The following is a 20,388-nucleotide window of genomic DNA, read 5'->3' as shown; positions in this document are numbered from 1 at the left end:
CACCACTACCATTGGTATGCCTACTGGGTGGCTCCAAGAAGGTCTTGGAATGAAGGAATGAAGATAGAATGAAGATCAAATTCCAGGCAGTGGTAGGAAATAGAGTGAGGGAGGCGACATTCACTGAGCCTCTACTTAAAGCAAATACCACACCAAGTGTGTCCACACACAGCATCCCACTGAACAATCCCAATCACCAATACAAGAGACATCATTACCTTCTGTTTATAGGTGCAGAAACTGAGGCTCAGATGAGTGGATAAACTACCAAAGGTCACACAACTAATTAGTGTTGGAATGGGCAAGCAAATTCAGGCTTGTTCAGACTCAAAGCTCCTTTCTTAAGCCTGTGATGCCTCACATCCCATGATGGGGAGTGGTGTGTTCCTCACCTCTCGCCCCCATGCTCTCCCCCAGTTAAGACCCTTGGCATGCATCACGGGAAGACGCTTTAAAGGTGGGACCTACGGAAATCACAAGGAAAGGGTGTTATCTTCTCTCCCACACAGAGACCATGAAAGAGGTTCAGAGTCCCTCTAAAGAGGACGTCTGGAAAGGACAAGTCTCCTACAAGACCTTACATGAGAAAGAGGCCAATGCCTACAGCATCGACAGCTTAAGCATGGGCAGGGCTGCTGGCTGAAGGGAAGGAGGCTCAGGCAGTCTAGTTAATGATGGTTGAGTCATAAGAAGAAAGAAAAGTTGGCTCCGAGCTGATGCTGAAAGAAGGGTACCCTCTGTGAAGTGCTTGAGTAGACAATATTGCTGAGATGTCAATTCTCCCCAAATTGATCAATAGATTCTATATAAATACAATCAAAATTCTAAAAGGCATTTTTTTTTTTTTTTTTTAGAAATTGACAAACAGATTCTAAAATTTAAGTGGAAACAGAAAGGACCTAGAATAGCCAAAATAATCTTAACAAAGTTGGAGGACTTACAGTAGCCGATTTTAAGACTTACCATAAACAACAGTAATCAAGACAGTATTAGAATTAGGATATACATACAAACAGATCAGTGGAACAGAAAACAGAGTCCAGATATAGACCTACATATATATTACCAACTGACTTTCAGCAAAAGTACCAAGATAACTCCATGGAGAAAGAAAAATCTTTTTAACAAGTGGGCTAGAATAATTGTCTACCCAAAAGGAAAAAAAAAAAAGAAACAACTCATCACATTACACCAAAAAATTAAGCTTAGGGCTTCCCTGATGGTTCAGTGGTAAAGAATCCACCTGCCAATGCAAGAGACACAGGTTCAATCTCTGATCCAGGAAAATCCCACATGCTGTAGAGCAACTAAGCCCGTGCCCCACAACTACTGAGCTTGGGCTCTAGAGCCCATGCTCTGCAACAAGAGAAGCCACCACAAGGAGCAGTCCATTAACCAAAACGAAGAGTAACCCCTGCTCACTGAAGCTAGAGAAAGCCCACGCCTAATAATGAAGACCCAGCACAATCATAAATAAAACAATTTTAAAAAATAAATAAACCCTAGACCTAAATGAAAAACTGAAACCATACAGCATCTAAAAGAAAACAAGAGAATATCTTTATGACTTTGGAATAGGCAAATATTTCTCAGGCAAAACACAAAAAACATTAGCCACCAAAAAAATTAGTAAACTGGAATTAATAAAAATGTTAAATTTCCAACACAGCAACCCGAATTACTACAACTAAACAGACTGACAGCACCAAATGTCAGTGAGGATAAGTGAAAGTGAAAGTAGCTCAGTTGTTTCTGACTCTTTGCAACCCCATGGACGTATAGTCCATGGAATTCTCCAGGCCAGAATACTGGAGTGGGTAGCCTTTCCCTTCTCCAGGGGATCTTCCCAACCCAGGGATCGAACCCAGGTCTCCCTCATTGCAGGCGGATTCTTTACCACCTGAGCCAACAAGGAAGCCCCTCAATGAGGATATGGAGCAACCATAACTCTCACATGTTGTTGGTGGGAGTGTAAGTGGTAAAATCACTTTGGAAAAAAGTCTTTCAGTTTCTTATAAAATGAAAAATAAAACCATAGACTTTGCAATTCCATTTCTAGGTATTTCCCTAAGAAAGAAGTAAACGTGTGTCCACGAGAAGACTTCTACAAGAATATCCATAGCAGTTTCATCTGTAGTGTCCAAACTTGGAAATGTCCCAGATGTCCATCTATTAAAAAACCACAGCAAAGTAATACTACTCAGGGAAAAAAAAATAAAGCCTCAATCTACAGTCACAACATGAGCAAATCTCAAAAACACGATGCTGAAAGAGAGGAGTACCTAATATATTATCCCAATTATATAAAGTTCTAGAACAGACCACACTATCATATCAATATGCAGAAAACAGCCACGTTCATACCATATATTAGTGCATATGTGTGGAATCTAGAAAAAAATGGTACAGATAAACTTATTTCCAAGGCAGGAATAGAGATGCAGCTGTAGAGAACAGATACATGTGGACACAGGTAGAGAAGAGGAGATTGGGATGAACTGGCAGATTAGTAAAGCAGATAGCCAGGAGGAACCTGTTATAAAGCACAGGGAACTCAGTTCCATGCTCTGTGATGACCTAGATGGGTGAGGGAGGGTCAAGAGGGAGGGTATATATGAATGCATGTGATTATTCACTTCTCTGTCCAGCAGAAACTAACACAACATTGTAAAGCAATTATATTCCAATAAAAACTTTTTTTCTTAAAAAAAATCGACATCATTGAGATCGCACTGCACTTGGGTGGTAACAGGAGGACGCTTGTCACAAGGGTGAGAAAGTCTGGAGGCGAAAACAAGACAAAGAAGAGAAAAAGGGAAGGAGAGCAGGATGGACGAGAAAAGAAAGGGAATTCGCTGGAGGACTCCTTCACTGGAGGGAATTCGTGGTTAGGACTCTACAGCTTGGATTACAGAGGGCACAGGTTCAATCTCTGGTCAGGGAACAAAGATCCCACAAGCAGGCAGAAACGGGGAGGAAAACAGGGAGGGAAAGAGAGGGGAAAGAGAGAGAGAGCTGGAGCCATGCAGATCAGACTCCAGAGAACACGGCCTGGGCCGCTGCAGCTCGGAAGTCTGTGAGGCCGAGGGGACAGAATAGCCCTTGCTGGCCTGGGTGTCTGATCCCTTTAAGCCACAGACCTTATCCTGGATGCAAATCAGAAGAGGAGCGTGAGGGGGAGCTATAATAAACACCAAGGGGCAGATTTTGCAAATAATTGCTTTTACTGTCACTCCTTAAAGGGCTAAGACGCTGAAGTCTGAGAAGCAACATTTTATTCCCCCTAAGCTATCAGAAACAAGTACGAGGAGAACTCTCTGTACTCGGTAAATCCGCGTTGGTGTAGGCCCGCGGGCGGGTGGCAGAACACCGCGGAGGGGGTGGGCACAAAGGTGCCGGGATCCTAGGCAGTAGAGTGGCACTTCCAGATGGTCCAGGCGTGGGGGCTGAGGGGGCTGCCGCAGAGAAGGCAGAAGGCAAACCAGGAGTGGAGCCCGCTCCAAAGAAAGCGCAGGGAGGGGCGCACGTGCGCCTCCCGGGGTGGAGGCGGGGTGGACAGGCCTCTGGAGAAGCTCCTCCTTAGCACTGAGCGCCCGGGATCCCCCGAGGCTGTTGGCTGGGCTAGATCAGCAGTGTGGGGTCTGAGGGGAACCCGCAGGCCGGAGAGCTGGGGGCGCTGGCTCAGCTGGGAACTGACCACCCTGGGCCAGGCGTTTCCTCTCACGGACCTGCTTCCTCATTCTGAACTGCATGGTGAGCGGAGATGTGACAGGCTTTCCTGCTGATGTCCAAGACCGAAGGAGCATCACTGTTGCAAGAGAGAGGCTCAGCGACCCTCTCTCTACCCCAGACTCCATCAGAATATGTTTCTAGCACCTGCCTCCCTTCAGCTCTTTGTCATTTTCCTCCAGCTAGTTCTTAGTCCCTTCCCCTTCTTTCTGGGTCAGAAAGGCAGTTTGCAAGGGGGGCACCCTCCACATTTACCAGGGAACACCTGGGCAGAGTTGGATAAATGCAGAGATGAGCTTGCAAAGCTCTTGGTACACCTGCAGCTCTGTACTTATGCCTAAAGGCGCTCAGCCTGAGAAAGCAGGGTCTTGGTGGGCCTGGGGGCCTGCCTCGAGCCACGGTGACACGCCCAGGGCTGCACTTCAGGTGACTTCTCCTCCAATCAGCCAGACCTTGACTCCTCCCCCTCAAAGCCTTGCTCCAGTTAGACTTGCAGAACAAATAAGGCAAACCAGCAGTATGCATTCAGGACCCTGCAGACATGGAAATTGCAGAGTTCTTTTCCCCCCAGCCATGACATTTTCCGGGGTGGAGGTGAGACCCAGAGACACCTCAGGCTGGCTGACTCCTCCCTAACTTTCTGCCAAATATGCAGGCCTGAAGAAATGAAGACGTTTCCTGGATTACTGGGACTTCCCTGTGGTCCTGTGATTAAGACTCCATGCTTCCAATGCAGGGGTGATGGGTTCAATCCATGGTTGGGGAACTAAGATCCCACATGCTGTACAGTATGGCCTAAAAAAAAAAAGAAGAAGAAGAAGTTTTCTGGGTTAGAACAACTTAAGGAAGACAGAATCCAACCTAAGGAAGAGGAATTGATTTAGGACAATGGAGGAAGGGAGAGGGTGCCTGAAATTCTGGGTAAGAATGTAAATTCACCCAAAATGTGTAACATTCTCTCCTACTCAATAGAGTTGACTAATGAAGTAGTGACATTTGTTATTATCACTTTTACTTCTTTTTTTTCCTTTAAATTGAAGTATAGTTGATTTTCAATGTTGTGTTAAATTCTGCTGTAAAGCAAAGTGATTCAGTTACACATACACATACATTCTTTTTTATATTCGTTTCCATTGTGGTTTATCATAGAAAATTGAATATAGTTCCCTGTGCTATACAGTAGGACCTTGTTGTTTATCCATAATAGTTTGTGTCCGCTAACCCCAAACTCACACTCCAACCTTCCCACATCCCCCCCCCACTGCTACTGTTTTAGTTCTACTTTCAAAAGGCAGCAATTTTAAAACAACTTTATTGAGATATGCTATGTATGCACAAGATTCATCCATTTAAGTTGCGTAATTCCATGGTTTTTAGTAAGTTCACAGAGTTGTGAGACCATCACCACTAATTTTAGAATATTTGATCACCCCAAAAAGAAACCCCACACCCATCACTAGTCACTCCCCATTCTGCCCCTCCCTATTTCCTAGCCACAGGCAACCACTAATCCAATTTCTCTGTAAATTTAAAAGACTGCATTTTGCTCCTTTAGGTACTTTTCCTACAGTTAGGAGATGGCATACAACAGATGGCAGTGATGTCTTCAGATCTTATGACGCATAAAAATGGCCAACAAAGAAAAGATGCTTAAAAATCACTGATCATGGTGGTGGTTTAGTCGCTAAGTTGTGTCCAACTCTTGCGATCCCATGGACTGTGGCCCACCAGGCTCCTCTGTCCATGGGATTTTCTAGGCAAGAATACTGGGGTGGATTGCCATTCCCTTCTCCAGGGGATCTTCCTGACCCAGGAATCGAACCAAGGTCTCCCGCACTGCGGGCAGATTCTTTACTGACTGAGCTATGAGGGAAGCCCCATCATGGGGAAATGCCAATCAAAACCATAATGAGATATTACCTCATACCCTTTAGGATCAGTCAGTTCAGTTCAGTTGCTCAGTCGTGTCCGACTCTTTTCCACCCCATGGATGGCAGCACGCCAGGCCTCCCTGTCCATCACCAACTTTTGGAGTTTACTCAAACTCATGTCCATTGAGTCAGTGATGGCATCCAACCATCTCATCCTCTGTTGTCCCCTTCTCCTCCTGCCCTCAATCTTTCCCAGCATCAGGGTCTTTTCCAGTGAGTCAGTTCTTCACATCAGGTGGCCAAAGTATTGGAGTTTCAGTTTCAACATCAGTCCTTCCAATGAATATTCAGGACTGATCTCCTTTACGATGGACTGGTTGGATCTCCTTGTAGTCCAAGGGACTCTCAAGAGTCTTCTCCAACACCACAGTTCAAAAGCATCAATTCTTCGGTGCTCAGCTTTCTTTATACTCCAACTCTCACATCCGTACATGACAACTGGAAAAACCATAGCCTTGACTAGACAGACCTTTGTTGACAAAGTAATGTCTCTGCTTTTTACAATACTGTCTAGGTTGGTCATAACTTTAATTCCAAGAAGTAAGTGTCTTTTAATTTCATGGCTGCAGTCACCATCTGTGGTGATTTTGGAGCCCCCCAAAATAAAGTCTGCTACTGTTTCCACTGTTTCCCCATCTATTTGCCACGAAATGATGGGACCAGATGCCATGATCTTAATCTTCTGAATGTTGAGCTTTAAGCCTACTTTTTCACTCTCCTCTTTCATTTTCATCAAGAAGCTCTTTAGTTCTTCACTTTCTGCCATAAGGGTGGTGTCATCTGCATATCTGAGGTTATTGATATTTCTCCCGGCCATCTTGATTCCAGCTTGTGCTTCATCCAGCACAGTGTTTCTCATCATGTACTCTGCATATAAATTAAATAAGCAGGGTGGCAATATACAGCCTTGACATACTCCTTTTCTTATTTGGAACCAGTCTGTTGTTCCACGTCCAGTTCTAACTGTTGCTTCCTGACCTGCATACAGGTTTCTCAAGAGGCAGGTCAGGTGGTCTGGTATTCCCATCTCTTTCACAATTTTCCAGTTTACTGTGATCCACACAGTCAAAGGCTTTGGCATAGTCAATAAAGCAGAAATAGATGTTCTTCTGGAACTCTTGGTTTTTCGATGATCCAGCGGATGTTGGCAATTTGATCTCTGGCTCCTCTGCCTTTTCTAAATCTAGCTTGAACATCTGAAAGTTCATGGTTCATGTATTGTAGAAGGCTAGCTTGGAGAATTTTGAGCATTACTTTGCTAGCATGCGAGATGAGTGCAATTGTGTGCTAGTTTGAGCATTCTTTGGCATTGCCTTTCTTAGGGACTGGAATGAAAACTGACCTTTTCCAGTCCTGTGGCCACTGCTGAGTTTTCCAAATTTGCTGACATATTGAGTGCAGCACTTGCACAGCATCATCTTTGAGGATTTGAAATAGCTCAACTGGAATTCCATCACCTCCACTAGATTTGTTCGTAGTGATGCTTCCTAAGACCCACTTGACTTCACATTCCAGGATGTCTGGCTCTAGGTAAGTGTGAGTGATCACACCATCATGATTATCTGGGTCGTGAAGACCCTTTTTCTACAGTTCTTCTGTGTATTCTTGCCACCTCTTCTTAATATCTTCTGCTTCTGTTAGGTCCATACCATTTCTGTCCTTTATTGAGCGCATCTTTGCATGAAATGTTTCCTTGGTATCTCTGATTTTCTTGAAGAGGTCTCGTGTTTTTCCCATTCTATTATTTTCCTCTATTTCTTTGCACTGATCACCGAGGAAGGCTTTCTTATCTCTTCTTGCTATTCTTTGGAACTCTGCATTCAAATGAGTATATATTTCTTTTTCTCCTTTGCTTTTGGCTTCTCTTCTTTTCACAGCTATTTGTAAGGCCTCCTCAGATAGCCATTTTGCTTTTTTGCATTTCTTTTTCTTGGGGATGATCTTGCTCCCTGTCTCCTGTACAGTGTCACGAACCTCCATCCATAGTTCATCAGGCACTCTGTCTATCAGATCTAGTCCCTTAAATCTATTTCTCACTTCCACTGTATAATCATTAGGATTTGATTTAGGTCATACCTGAACCAGAGATCAAATAGCCAACATCCGATGGATCATCGAAAAAGCAAGAGAGTTCCAAAAGAACATCTATTTCTGCTTTATTGACTATGCCAAAGCCTTTGACTGTGTGGATCACAATAAACTGTGGAAAATTCTGAAAGAGACGGGAATACCAGACCATCTGACCTGCCGCTTGAGAAACCTGTATGCAGGTCAGGAAGCAACAGTTAGAACTGGACATGGAACAACAGACTGGTTCCAAATAGGAAAAGGAGTATGTCAAGACTGTATATTGCCACCCTGCTTATTTAACTTATATGCAGAATACATCATGAGAAACGATGGGCTGGAAGAAGCACAAGCTGGAATCAAGATGGCCGGGAGAAATATCAATAACCTCAGATATGCAGATGACTCCACCCTTATGGCAGAAAGTGAAGAACTAAAGAGCCTCTTGATGAAAGTGAAATAGGAGAGTGAAAAAGTAGGCTTAAAGCTCAACATTCAGAAAACTAAGATCATGGCATCCGGTCCCATCACTTCGTGGCAAATAGATGGGGAAACAGTGGAAACAGTGGCAGACTTTATTTTGGGGGGCTCCAAAATCACTGCAGATGGTGATTGTAGCAAAGAAATTAAAAGACACTTACTGCTTGGAAGTAAGGTTATGACCAACCTAGACAGTATTGTAAAAAGAAGAGACATTACTTTGCCGACAAAGGTCCGTCTAGTCGAGGCTATGGTTTTTCCAATAGTCATGTATGGATGTAAGAGTTGGAGTATAAAGAAAGCTGAGCACCGAAGAATTGATGCTTTTGAACTGTGGTGTTGGAGAAGACTCTTGAGAGTCCCTTGGACTACAAGGAGATCCAACCAGTCCATCGTAAAGGTGATCAGTCCTGAATATTCATTGGAAGGACTGATGTTGAAACTGAAACTCCAATACTTTGGCCACCTGATGTGAAGAACTGACTCACTGGAAAAGACCCTGATGCTGGGAAAGATTGAGGGCAGGAGGAGAAGGGGACAACAGAGGATGAGATGGTTGGATGGCATCACTGACTCAATGGACATGAGTTTGAGTAAACTCCAAAAGTTGGTGATGGACAGGGAGGCCTGGAGTGCTGTGGTTCATGGGGTCACAAAGAGTCGGACACGACTGAGCGACTGAACTGAACTGAACTGAACGGTCTAGTGGTTTTCCCTACTTTCTTCAATTTAAGTCTGATTTTGGCAATAAGGAGTTCATGATCTGAGCCACAGTCAGCTCCTGGTCTTGTTTTTGCTGACTATATAGAGCTTCTCCATCTTTGGCTGCAAAGAATATAATCAATCTGATTTCGATGTTGACCATCTATCTGGTGATGTCCTTGTGTAGCGTCGTCTCTTGTGTTGTTGGAAGAGGGTGTTTGCTATGACCAGTGCATTCTCTTGGCAGAACTCTATTAGTCTTTGCCCTGCTTCATTCTGTACTCCAAGTTCAAATTTGCCTGTTAATCCAGGTATTTCTTAACTTCCTACTTTTGCATTCCGGTCCCATATAATGAAAAGGACATCTTTTTTGGTTGTCAGTTCTAGAAGGCCTTGTAAGTCTTCATAGAACCATTCGACTTCAGCTTCTTCAGCATTACTGGTCGGGGCATAGACCATTCAATATCTCGGTAACCCAAGTCTATGCCCCAACCCTTTAGGATAGCTACTATCAAATAAAAAAAAAAGGAAAAGAAAATAGGGTCTTCCCTGAAGGTCAGTGGCTAAGACTCTGAGCTCCCAAAGCAGGGACCCCAGGTGTGATCACTGGTCAGGGAACTAGATTCCACATGCTGAAACTAAGAGTTCACATGCAGCAACAAAGATCGAGATCCTGTGTGCTGTAGCTAAGACCTGGCACAGCCAAGTAAATAAATAAATAAAAATTGATATTACAACAAAAACAGAAAATAAGTGTTGAAGAGGATGTGGAGAAATTGGAACTCCTGTGCATTGTTGGTGGGAATGTAAAATGGCAGTCACTATGGAAAAACAATGTGGCAGTTCCTCAAACACTTAAAAATAGAATTATCAATTACCACACTATCCAGAAATTTCACTTCTGGATATACCCTCAAAAAATTCAAAGTAGGGTCTTGGAGGGAAGTCTGCACACCCACATCCATAGCAGCACTGTTCACAACAGCCAAGAGGTGGAGGCCACCCAAGTGTCAAGCGTAGCACAGACATACAATGGAATACTGTTCACCTTGAAAAGAAAGGAAATTCTGACACACAGTACAACATGGATAAACCTTGAGGACATTATCTCAGTAAAATAAGCCACTCACAGAAAGACAAATATATGGTGTGATTCCACTTCTGTGAGGTCCCCATGTATATCTTGGCTGCACTGGATCTCCGCTGTGGTGTGTGGGCCTCTCTAGTTGTGGCACTTGGACTTAGTTGCCCTGAAGCATGTTGGGATCTTAGTTCCCCCACCAGGGATCAAACCCCTTCCCCCTGTATTGGAAGGTGGATTCTTAACCCCTGGACCACCAGGGAAGCCCCTTTAGGCACTGTTTTAAGTTGCTACATTTGTGGCTATCTGTTAGGCAGAAACAGAAAACCATACAGTCTCCTAATTGGGGGCAGAAAAAGAGAGAAGATATTTGGTGGAGGAGAAATGAATCTCAGTGACTGACTCTGGCTTCTTCACATATTTCCACCTCCTCGAGTCTTTGAGGACCTGCCGCTCTGCCCTCTGGCCCACCACGCCCCTGGCTGTGGGCACACAGTGCCCACCAGTGGGGAGCCTCCCCTCAAGCCACCACATCTTCTCAACTCTAGGCTGAGTGCTTCCAACAGAGAAGCCACACTGGACCTTTTCCATATTCCCCAAAGCACCTGGGACAGGGCCAAGCACACAACAAACACTCACAAATATTGTTGGCTTAAGACATTTTCTTTCAGCTCCAGTGACCAGCGAGGCCAATGAAGGAACCTGAAACCCAGCCTGCCACAGGCACCCAGAGAGCCCCTCCCAGGAGACTCTGTCTCACAGCCTCCTGGGGTTAATGAAATGCCAGGAGACACAGGAGATGGGAGTTTGATCCCTAGGTGAGGAAGATCCCCTGGAGGAGGAAATGGCAACCTGCTCCAGGATGCTTGCCTGGGAAATCCCATGAACAGAGGATCCTGGCAGACTGCAGTCCATGGGGTTGCAAAGATTCAGATACAACCAAGCGTGCATGCACCACATGCAAGATGGGGATACCCATTTCTGCAGCCTGCCCTTTCATTAACACTGGCCAGTCATGTTTTCAAGCACGAGTGGGCTACCACTGCTCTCAATCACAATCAGTTGTGTTTTTTATTTAAATGTTTACTTACACCTGGAATGTGCAAACAAAGGAAGTGAGACTAAAGAGGATGAGAGAGCTCACACATCATACTACCTGTATTTTGTTCGACAACAGATTTATTCTGGATACCCACCATGTCCAGACACCAATCTAAGACCCTGGAGACAGAGAATCAGATCAGAGTGGCTCCAACCCTTGAACTTGAATCCAGGCCTCCCCTGAGCACAGAGGTTGTGGCAGTCTTTGACAGTTTGGAGACCAGGAGACTGAATTTTTTCAGGTTGTTAAAATGAGTGGGGGGAAACCCAGGTCTGCTCTGGGGAGGCAGCGGGTGGGGTCCCTTCTGCATTCGACCCACCCCTGGGATTCTGGCCTGCCTTCTGTGCCCCACCCTTGACTCCCATCATGGGCAGTGATGTCACTGTCTAAATAACTGTGCAACAATCTTGGGCAAACTTCATCCAGAGCCCTCAAGCACAGATTAAAAAGTAAGTCCATGGCATTTGAACAGACCTTTGAAATTCCCTGGTGGCTCAGATGGTAAAGAGTCTGCCTGCAATGTGGGAGACCTGAGTTCAATTCCTGGGTCAGGAAGATCCCCTGGAGAAGAAAATGGCAACCCACTCCAGTATTCTTGCCTGGAAAATCCTGTGGACAGAGGAGGAGCCTGGCAGGCTACAGTCCACAGTGTCGCAAAGAGTTGGACACAACTGACTTCACTTACAGTTTACAAGGCGCTGTCATGTTCATTGTCTCATCTGACCCTCCCAGGAGCCCTAGGAAGTGGGTGGGATAAAGATTATTATATCTACCTTTTTTTTTTGTCACTAAGTCGTGTCCAACTCTTTTTCGACCCCATCAACTGTAGCCCACCAGACTCCTCTGTTCATGGGATTTTTTCAGGCAAGAATACTGGAGTGGGTTGCCATTTTCTTCTCCAGGGGATCTTCCCGACCCAGGGATTGAACCTGCGTCTCCTGCATTGCACGCAGATTCTTTACCAATGAGCCACCGTCTCCACTTCACAGATGAGGAAACTGAGGCTCCGAGAGTTGAGGTGATTCACCCAAGGTCACCTAGTTTAAAAGCCAAAAATCCATGTTTCTTCCCTTTCTACCATCTTGTCTCTAGTCTTTGGGCCTAAATGGGAACTCAGAGGGAGACTAGCTGAGCTCTTCCCAGCTGGCCTTAGTGGCTACTCTTTCGAGAATTTTGTTATTGAAAGAATGAAAGAAAAGTAAGGATCAGGAGTAAGAGGAAGATCCAAGGATGACTGGTAGTCCAGTAACTATCAAAACTCTCCAAAACTTGAGAGTTTTCAAGGAACTCACATATTTCTTATCTCATTTGGTTCAAAGAACAATCCCATAAGGTTAATAAAGCAAGTATAAATAAAGTATAATAAATAAAGCAAGTACACTAGCGGCTCAGATGGTAAAGAATCCTCAGACGCGACTGAGTGACGAACACACTGACTGATTCTAAGAAGTTTGGCTCAGAATCAACCCCTAACTCTTCTGATTCCCAAACTCTTTCCATAACCTAAGCGAGGGCATTCTTAGCACACATACCCTACTTCTGTCCCTTTGGTCCTGAGGGTCAGGACAAAGAGACAATTGGACACCCTTCTCTTGTGTGTCCATACGAATCCAACTTATAGTGACCTTTCTTGTCTATTTGTATTTTTGGCTATGCCACACAGGATCTTAGTTCCAAATTCAGGACTAAGTGGAAGCATCACATCCTACCCACCGGGACACCTTTCATTTCCCTGTTCCTCTGCAGGAAGTTGCACCTCCCCCTTCTGGTTTCAGGATTGTTGCTATTGTTCAGCTGCTAAGTCATGTCTGACTCTGCATCCCCATGGATTGCAGCATGCCAGGCTTCCCTGTTCTTCACTTATCTCCTTTGGTTTTAGAATTACTTTTACACAACTGATTTCATATAACTGATAAACCAGGGAGAATGTTGTCTGTCAAGCCGCTGTTTGTCCATTTAACAGCTGTTTCTGAGCAGGGCGTCACTCTAGACTAGTCCCTGATGTTAGAGAAATGAACCAGACATATTCCTTGCTAACGAGATGCTCACAGTCTAGCGGAACTGAAGAAAACACAAATACCTGACAAGATACACGACATTCATGAATGCCTAACGAGATGGAATAAATGTCACAACCGAGTTATAAGCAAAGGGCTGTGGAGAATCAGGGACAATTCTGACTATTAGAAGAAGAGTGTGTTCCTAAAAAGAAAGCAGCCTTTGGGCTGGACCTTGACAGGTGAGTGGAGAATCTGGACTCACAGTGGAGAAGCAGGTGGGTGTGGGTCACTGACTGGTGATGGAGTGCCACTCCACTGTGTTTCTTGATAGACATCCCAACCAGCAGCATGTTGTAGCTACTAGTGACCAAGGTGGAATATTGAGTATCTGGGATGTTAGACAAGTGTAATGCCTGTGTCTCTACTGAAGGCTCATGAAGCTGAATGTGGTAAGTCCATCTTCACCCATCCAACTCAGATCATCTATTTACTTGGCCTGAAGATGGATCCCTCTGGCACTGGAATGACTCCACCAATGTACCTGAGAAATCATCAGGTCTTTCACTGCAGAAGAAATAGCACTTTTTTGTTTGCAGCATTAGTCACCAAGCTAATGTTCACCAATCTCTTTTAAGTTCCTGGCTCAGCTCTGATCTTGCCAAAGATGGTACTTCAGTCACAACCTTGCTTTCCAACAGGGCTTTGTCTGTGAACAGTTTGGATGTTTTAGGTCCTTGTTTTGTTTGTGGAACTGATGCAGAAGCAATTTATGTTACTCGACAATTTTTTTTAAGATTTTTTTTTTTCTGGCTGCACTGGCTCTTAGTTCCTGCACTTGAGCTTTCTCTAGTTGCAGCGAGTTGGGGTTACTCTTCTTTGCAGTGCTTGGGCTCTAGGCATGTGGGCTTCAATAGTTGTGGTGCAGGGGGCTTAAATGCTCCACAGCGTATGCAATCGGGATCAAACTGGAATCCTTTGCATTGCAAGATGGATTCTTAACCACTGGACCACCAGGGAAGCCCACTAGGCAACTTTTTTCCATGAAGATACTAAAAGATTTCAGGTAAGACATACAGTTATAGCTGAAAGAGCATGAACATTTGGGAAACAGGGACAGAGTCCAGTGTGAAAACAGTGTGAAGTCTGCTCAGTCCCCATGTCACCCTGAGGCTAGGGGCCCGTTCAGCTCAGTCATGCCTCCAGCTAGATCTGGGCTGGATCTTGCCCCAGGTTGAGGGAAGCCAACCCAGACCACCTGCTCTTTCCCTTCTCAGGTCCTAAGGTGTCTGTGTCATGTCCCACCTGATCTTAACTGCCCTCTTAACCACTCAGAATGAAGCAGGGCAAAGGCTAATAGAGTTTTGCCGCGAGAACGCACTGGTAATAGCAAACACCCTATTCCAACAACACAAGAGAAGACTCTACACGTGGACATCACCAGATGGTCAACACCAAAATCAGACTGATTATATTCTTTGCAGCCAAAGATGGAGAAGCTCTATACAGTCAGCAAAAACAAGACCGGGAGCTGACTGTGGCTCAGATCATGAACACCTTATTGCCAAAATCAGACTTAAATTGAAGAAAGTAGGGAAAACCACTAGTCCATTCAGGTATGACCTAGATCAAATCCCTTATGAGTATACAGTGGAAGTGACAAATAGATTTGAGAGACTAGACCTGATAGACAGAGTGCCTGATGAACTATAGACAGAGGTTCGTGACATTGTACAGGAGACAGGGATCAAGAAAATCCCCATGGAAAAGAAATGCAAAAAAGCAAAATGGCTGTCTGAGGAGGCCTTACAGATAGCTGGGAAGAGAAGAGAAGTGAAAAGCAAAGGAGAAAAGGAAAGATATTCCCATCTGAATGCAGAGTTCCAAAGAATAGCAAGGAGAGATAAGAAAGTCTTCCTCAGCGATCAGTGCAAAGAAATAGAGGAAAATAACAGATTGGGAAAGACTAGAGATCTCTTCAAGAAAATTAGAGATACCAAAGGAACATTTCATGCAAAGATAGGCTCGATAAAGGACAGAAATGGTATGGACCTAACAGAAGCAGAAGATATTAAGAAGAGGTGGCAAGAATACACAGAAGAACTGTACAAAAAGGATCTTCACAACCCAGATAATCACAATGGTGTGATCACTCACCTAGAGCCAGACATCCTGGAATGTGAAGTCAAGTGGGCCTTAGAAAGCATCACTACGAACAAAGCTAGTGGAGGTGATGGAATTCCAGTTGAGCTATTTCAAATCCTCAAAGGTGATTCTGTGAAAGTTCTGCACTCGATATGCCAGCAAATTTGGAAAACTCAGCAGTGGCCACAGGACTGGGAAAGGTCAGTTTTTATTCCAATCCCAAAGAAAGGCAATGCCAAAGAATGCTCAAACTACCGCACAATTGCACTCATCTCACATGCTAGTAAAGTAATGCTCAAAATTCTCCAAGCCAGGCTTCAGCAATACATGAACCGTGAACTTCCAGATGTTCAAGCTGGTTTTAGAAAAGGCAGAGGAACCAGAGATCAAATTGCCAATATCTACTGGATCACTGAAAAAGCAAGAGAGTTCCAGAAGAACATGTATTTCTGCTTTATTGACTATGCCAAAGCCTTTGACTGTGTGGATCACAATAAACTGTGGAAAATTCTGAAAGAGATGGGAATACCAGACCATCTGACCTGCCGCTTGAGAAACCTGTATGCAGGTCAGGAAGCCACAGTTAGAACTGGACATGGAACAACAGACTGGTTCCAAATAGGAAAAGGAGTACATCAAGGCTGTATATTGTCACCCTGCTTATTTAACTTATATGCACAGTACATCATGAGAAACGCTGGGCTGGAAGAAACACAAGCTGGAATCAAGATTGCTGGGAGAAATATCAATAACCTCAGATATGCAGATGACACCACCCTTATGGCAGAAAGTGAAGAAGAACTGAAGAGTCTCTTGATGAAGGTGAAAGAGGAGAGTGAAAAAATTGGCTTAAAGCTCAATGTTCAGAAAACTAAGATCATGGCATCTGGTCCCATCACTTCATGGGAAATAGATGGGGAAACAGTGGAAACAGTGTCAGACTTTATTTTTTTGGGCTCCAGAATCACTGCTGATGGTGACTGCAGCCATGAAATTAAAAGACACTTACTACTTGGAAGGAAGGTTATGGCCAACCTAGATAGCATATTTAAAAGCAGAGACATTACTTTGCCAACAAAAGTCCGTCTAGTCAAGGCTATGGTTTTTCCAGTGGTCATGTATGGATGTGAGAGTTGGACGGTGAAGAAAGCTGAGCACCGAAGAATTGATGCTTTTGAACTGTGGTGTTGGAGAAGACTCTTGAGAGTCCCTTGGACTGCAAGGAGATCCAATCAATCCATCCTAAAAGAGATCAATCCTGGGTGTTCATTGGAAGGTCTGATGTTGAAGCTGAAACTCCAATACTTTGGCCACCTCATGTGAAGGGTTGACTCATTGGAAAAGACCCTAATGCTGGGTAGGATTGGGGGCAGGAGGAGAAGGGGACGACAGAGGATGAGATGGTTGGATGGCATCACTGACTCGATGGACATGGGTTTGGGTAGACTCCGGGAGTTGGTGATGGACAGAGAGGCCTGGCGTGCTGCAATTCATGGGGTCGCAAAGAGTCGGACATGACTGAGCGACTGAACTGAACTGAACTAACCACTCAACTTTTCTGTTCTCTATGTCTGGTTTGCTCTCCCAACTAGGTTAAAACACCAGTCTCCTGATTCCTTGTGAACACGGCCACAGGGTGTCTGTATCCTATCCCTGCCATTGTGAAGCTGGGCACAGAGCAGGTAGGTACTCAAAACCTCTGTGCGGAAATCTTGTTGTTTAGCTGCTCAGTCATGTCCTCTTTTGTGACCACATAGACTGTAGCCCACCAGGCTCCTCTGTCCATGGCATTTCCCAGACAAGAATACTGGAGTGGGTTACTGTTTCCTTCTCCAGGGGATCTTCCTGACGCAGGGATCAAACCTGTGTTTCCTGCATTGGCAGGTGACTTCTTTACCATCTGAGGCACCAGGGAAGCCCCTGCTGAAGTCTACAGGCCCAAGAATCACATGATGACAGTTTCAAAGATGAGGAAAGCATCCCTCATCTAGGATAACAGTGTAGTACAGATTAAGAGTAGACATGTACTTCTGGTTTTAGGATTGCCTTTTATAGAACTGAGCTATATTTAAATCAAGGGGCTTGGATCATTCTGTGGGACAGCCCTGCATTTCCAGTATTTCACCTTCTGCTCTCTCAGACCAAGGTCCCAAGTTTCCTCTAACCTGTTTTTCTAGTTTCTGCTTGTCAACATCTTCCAAGGAGACGTGGGGTCTCCTCCTTCCTCTTGGGAAGAGTAATGGGAAGGATGGTAGGGTTGCCACTGCCAGTCGAGGGGCCCCAGGGTTCAAGGCCAGAGGAAAGAGCTGAATCAGGGCCCGATGGGGGTGGAGGTGGAAAGGACCCCAAAGAAGAATATAGCTTTCTACGAGGTGGTCGCCTCTGAAGTGCTGGGTGGACAAGAATGACAAACAGGGACATCAGATAGGGTCAAAATTTAAAGAAGTCCCCCTGGCAGGGAGATGGATCATGAGCTACTCCATCCCCTCAGGGAGATGGTCTGTCAAGGAGACCAAATAGGAACAGGGTGAGGTGCAAAAGGGGCAAAAGAGACCAAAGGCTTAGGTGGTTTAGGGATTATCTAGTCTGACCCCCTTCTCTGATCCCACAGTTGAGGTCCTCAAACATTCCTTCCTGTCACAGTAGAAGCCACTTCCACTCAGCATCAGTCTTCATCTCTGATGCTTCCAGCCTATCCTCTAAGTTGTGGTCTTTCTGCAACAGTCCATTCAAGTTGCTCTTCAACCTTCAGGTTAGAGTCCAAAGTCCTTATGGCCTAAAAAGGCCCCTCTCTGTTAAACACAGGTAGTGCTAAGTCGCTTCAGTCATGTTTGACCATTTGGGACCCCATGAACTGTAGCCCTCCAGGCTCCTCTGTCCATGGGGATTCTCTAGGCAAGAATACTGGAGTGGGTTGCCATGCCCTCCTCCAGGTAATCTTTCCGACCCAGGTAGACCTTCACATACAATTTCCTGTCTTTACCCTACGCCTTTCCATGTCCCACTGACCTCATTCCACTGACAAAACACTATACAACATTCTCCAAAGATGCAATAAATTTACTCCCATCTGCTAGGAGAATTGAAATGTCAAGGTCCAGCCCAGGTACTACCTCCTCAGTTAAATCCCCCCCTCGCTTCCCCAAGGAAGGATGAGTTAGTTGCTCTTCTATGTTCCCAAAATACCTCTATAGACTTCCCTGCTGGTCCAGTGGTTAAGAATCCATCTGCCAATGCAGGGGACACGATTGGATTCCTGGTCTGGGAAGATCCCACATGCAGCGGGGCTACTAAGCCTGTGAGCCTGTGCTTTAGAGCCCTGGAACCACAACTACTGAAGCCCACATACCCTAGAATCCATGCCCCACAATAAGAGAAGCTACTACAATAAGAACCTCTCATACCACAATTAGAGAAAGCCTGCATGCAGCAATGAAGACCCAGTGCAGCCATAATTAATTAATTTTAAAAAATAAAGTTGGGAAAAAACTTACATATATATGCTTCTGCATAGCATTTATGACCCTGACTTGTACTGATTTATGGAGACTCTGAGACCATAGGGGTGGGGATGAGTTTTGACTTCTCACAGCCCTGCTTGCTAGCACACCAGCTGCTAGTTAGTGTCCTACCAACACTCTTGTTTTTCCCCCTAGTTCCTTCATCCTACTGAGTTTTGCATGGTTCTATATATTCTTTTCCACTGATCAGGTACTCCTGTCCAGTCTCAGCTGGTGTTCTGCATGCACTTCTGTGTCTGAAGGTGTATTCCTGATGTATCCGTAGCAAGTGGTCAAAAAAAGTGTTCATTTATAAAGAATGAACCCCTTCCCTTTATAAACACACAGTGAGCTCCTGACAGAGCCCAGTTAAAAATCTAGGTTGTCTGATGTCCAGATCTGGGGTCTCCTCCTAGGCTGCCTCTTCAGTTTTCTGTGCCCATCCAGTTGGATACTCCTCACTGATCTGGACTTAGAAACCCTGGGGCAGTGACAGACATTGGCAGAAGCAGGAGCCCAAGCTGCCATCTGTAAGGAGAGCCTCCATCCTCACCCTGAGGAACTGTCATGCACCGAGGGGCTCTGAATCGAGCTGGAGGCGGTGGCAGAGCAGGCAAGTCATCTCAGCCCACACTCGTCCTCCGCTCAAGGGCCCCAGCATCTGCCTGTCTTTGGTGATACAGGAAATGGGTGCTCTGAGCCGACTCTGAACCAAGGCAGGATGGCTGTCATAGTGGCCAAGGTCCACCCACCCCTGGTGATTAAAGCGGGAGTGATGGCCTCTACCCAAAGGAGCCAACCTATAGGGACTCAGGAATGCAGGGAATGGGCTCAGAAAAGCTGCAGCCCCTGATAAACGTCAAGGGACTCAGGTCACCACCCATCTGGAGAGACTAAGCAGCCTATTCTCCACTGCCTGCCCTCATTGGTGTGTCTTCATTTCCTCAAATTAATTCAAAGCTTCCCTAAGGGACTTCCCTGGCAGTCCAGTGGTTAAGAATCAGCACTTACACTGCTTCCCTTGTGGCTCAGCTGGTAAAGAATCCGCCTGCAATGTGGGAGACCCAGGTTCAATCCCTGGGTTGGGCAGAGCCCCTGAAGAAGGCAAAAACGCTACCCTCTCCAGTATTCTGGCCTGAAGAATTCTATGGACTGTACAGTCCATGAGGTCGAAGAGTCGGACACAACTGAGCGACTTTCACTTTGGGTAACCTACACTGCACAGGGCACGGGTTCGATCCCTGGTTGGAGAATTAAGATCCTTGAGAAAAACATCCTCCACCACCCATCCCTCAAACACAACCAGGATGTTTGTTTCATAGCTGAATCTTGTTTCGAGCAAAGTGAGCATGTAAAGTTGAGGGATGAAGCTTCACTTAACTCTTTCCACCACAAAAAGCTCCCCAGATGTGGACTTCCTTGGCAGTCCAGTGGTTAAGACTCTGTGCTTCCAATGCAGGGGGCTTGAGCTGAGGAACTAAGATTTCACATGCTGTGTGACATGGCCAAAAATTTTTTTTAAAATTTTTTAAAGGAGGAAAAAGAGCTCCCCAGATGCACTCATTCACTGTGGGCTTACTGCGTATAAGGTCCTCTGTTAGGAACTGAAAATTCAAATCCTACTGCAATATAATCCCCGTTCCCAGCAAAGAAA

General features: G+C 45.2%; 1 pseudogene; it reads left to right on the top strand.

Moving 5' to 3' along the window:
• Positions 1-514: 514 nt before the first annotated feature.
• On the top strand, positions 515-14,429 carry LOC145530921 (nucleoporin Nup43 pseudogene; annotated as a pseudogene).
• Positions 14,430-20,388: the final 5,959 nt, after the last annotated feature.

The sequence above is a fragment of the Giraffa tippelskirchi genome, chromosome 13 (assembly GCF_054371585.1).
Source record: "Giraffa tippelskirchi isolate mGirTip1 chromosome 13, T2T-mGirTip1v1.2.pri, whole genome shotgun sequence".
Classification (NCBI taxonomy): Eukaryota; Metazoa; Chordata; class Mammalia; order Artiodactyla; family Giraffidae; genus Giraffa; species Giraffa tippelskirchi.
The sequence above is the reverse complement of the archived record's forward strand: the minus strand, read 5'-3'. Positions and strand labels throughout refer to the sequence as shown.